At 37.1% G+C, this 2,875-nt stretch overlaps 1 long non-coding RNA gene across 1 annotated transcript; it reads right to left on the bottom strand.

The window, feature by feature from the left end:
* Positions 1 to 362: 362 nt before the first annotated feature.
* Positions 363 to 2,619, bottom strand: LOC125662777 (uncharacterized). Its single transcript, XR_007365514.2, has 3 exons — positions 2,276 to 2,619; positions 1,412 to 1,546; positions 363 to 1,166 (listed from the first exon to the last, which is right to left on the bottom strand). It is a non-coding gene; the product is annotated as an uncharacterized LOC125662777 (long non-coding RNA).
* Between the last annotated feature and the right edge of the window lie 256 nt (positions 2,620 to 2,875).

The raw sequence follows: 2,875 nt of genomic DNA, 5'->3' as shown, positions 1-2,875 counted from the left end.
GTCAATGTGGATTCTATTCCCATATGCCAGCTGCCAAGGAAAGTGTATGCTGCACCGAATTGCCAAGAGTTGATGAGAAGAGGGGAGTCATTCAACAAGGAACTAGCCTGCTTTACTGAACACCCTGGGTTTTCATCGGTGTGTTTAGATGTGCACGAGCTCGAGACGGCATAATACCAATACCCAGTATGGAGAAATGAGGGCAACAATTGAAGAGCAAGTCAATTTTTTTATTGATTTAATCAATACAAAATTCACCTGACCATTAGGTCCGATTGCTAGTTTATCATTAGTGAATAATTCCAAACATTTTCCGGAATTACAGGCGTGACAGATACATAACACACGGGCAATTTGTGTCAAGGATACCTAGGTCACAGGGTGCGAGTCCCTCTACCCTCATGTGCTGTGACGGAATTCCTTTGCCTCTGAGGAGTATCAAGGATTCAATGCACCTGAGTGATGGCATGATTTAGTTGAAGCAACTTTTTTAAAAACAAATGTACGATCCATACATGACGCATACAAAAAAATTCAAGCACAACATTCTAACAGAAATGGCCCAAAAATAATACATCAATTTTCTAAAAAGCATCAGCTATACAAACAATATTTCAAATAAAATGTGTCTGCACCCAGGAACGGGACGAGGACCATGCTTTCATGTTCCCATTGTTTAACTCTTACAACTATTATATATACTATAAAGCTAATACTACATATACTTTGCTAATATTTCATTCTATAAATTATTTGCAAAAATACACTGTTGCATGCAAGACCAAACAGATTGTTACCCAACGGTCAGACCCTATATCATGGTTGTTCCCATGACTTTGGTTCAAATTTAAACAAAACCAAAGATAGAAGTGTTTCACAATGATTTAACATTTTCAAACAAGATTAAAATAGAGCACATCTGTATGACCAACATATCTTTTATCTCCTTTGCTAGAATGTCCAAATAGCTAGTATTATGTTTTGTTCACATTCACACAGATATCTCCTTCCGACTGAACCTCGATGTAAAATGTAGCACTGCTTCTTCTTTATCAGGATGTAAAAATTCACTGCACAGTGGAGGTGGTTGAGCTGGCAATGAGCATGGTAATGGTTCTGATGACCCTTGAAAAACCAAATAAATCTCCTTCATCAGGACTGATGGGCTGGAATAAATGGACACTATTTAAAATTTTATGTATGCTTTATATCCTTTTAAATAAATTGCTCTTTACTCTATGTATTGTATTTTGATAAATACATTTGTAATAAAAATTCTCATTAACTTTGTTATTGCTGTTTTAAACTTGATTGAAAGAAAAGTGACGAATGCAAAAATAGTAAAAATGCCATGCCAATTAATTTTGATATGAATTATGATAGTGGATTATCTTTAGAAGTACATTCTTACTAATTGTTGGATCAACAGGCTTCTTACGAACACTTGAACTTCGGAAAGCTGATTTTAAATTGTTGGTCCCCCTCCTTCGTTATGTCATGCAGCCTTGAGGAATTCTCATTAAAATGTAGAACAGCAATCATCAACCTTTCCCAATAAAAAAGGATAAAATAATTGTTACGATAATGCTTTATAATGTATTTACTGCAATTCTTTTATCATTTTGAAATAAAATGTCCCCATGTAAATATTGAAATAATTTGCAGCGGGGGGATCCTGATCATTCAGAGGGGGGGGGGGGTATCCCGAAGGTCGGAACCCTCCCCCTTTCATCAGAAAATGTTGCTAAAAACACCCACACATATAGATGGTGGAACCCTCCTTTAACAACTAAAATTTAATAATGGTATAACCCCCCCCCCCTTTCCAAAATTCCTGGATCTGTCTATGATTTGTGTAAATTAAATTAGTGATGTACATGTAGGAGTTATAACAGGGGTTACAGGCCACCCACTCTACACCTCTCAGCCTTCACTTGATTGATCAGAAATGGTATCTTTGCAATGTTAATATTTAATCGTGTTGGAAAAATAATATTGCCCACTAAAAGAGTAATAGAAGTCTATGTATATTTAAATTATGCAAAGTTCTTGATAACATTACTAAGATAGGTCAGTGGATCTATATGACAAAATATGTTTAAACGGCAATCTAGTCCAGGGTCCTGATCAGATGGGGGCATGTTAGAAACTCGTCATATGGTATGTGTATTGTAACTTATAAAGTGAAAAAAGTTAATAAACGTCACAAACTACAATAAAAATTATCAACTTTCTTACCGATGGAATCTTCATAATAAAGTTACACACGACCTACCCTATTTTTCTCCAGCTTGACGGCAGCATGGCGCTTGGGTTTAGGCTCGGGCGAAGAGAGGAGGGCAAAGTTGAGGTCGTCCACTTTCCTTTTAGGATAAAGCGATAGAATCGCACCAGAGCAGAGGCGTTTTTTTCGCAGGAATTACAAATTCTCTCATCAGTGAAAACTGAGCCTGGAAACATCCGTCCGTGAAATGCGCACTACAAACAACAGTATACTGGGACGATCCTGTCCAGTCTGCACGGGTCAGTCTCACAAATCGAGTCTATGCTGCTCTCTGTCGCTCATCCTTCAGGAAAACATGGACGGAAACGGTGTCCGAGGGCCTGTTGTTGCTTCCTACAACTACACACATGCGTCCCTTACTCTTACTTGCCATTTCTCTTCGAATATTTTTTTCTTTTATACTCTCGTCTTGTTGTGAAGAAACTGCCAATGATGGGTTGTGACGTCAGATCCGGTATTACATTTTCAGTCTCGTTTTTGGTATCGTAAAGGTGTGAATTTACGAAGAAGGTTGTTTTTGCCCATTATATCGTTTATTGATTAAAAAATAACTGAAATAATTTTACTATCGGTATTTATTTTTAAAAATAC

The sequence above is a fragment of the Ostrea edulis genome, chromosome 8 (genome assembly GCF_947568905.1).
Source record: "Ostrea edulis chromosome 8, xbOstEdul1.1, whole genome shotgun sequence".
NCBI lineage: Eukaryota > Metazoa > Mollusca > Bivalvia > Ostreida > Ostreidae > Ostrea > Ostrea edulis.
This window is presented reverse-complemented; position numbering and strand designations above follow the sequence as displayed.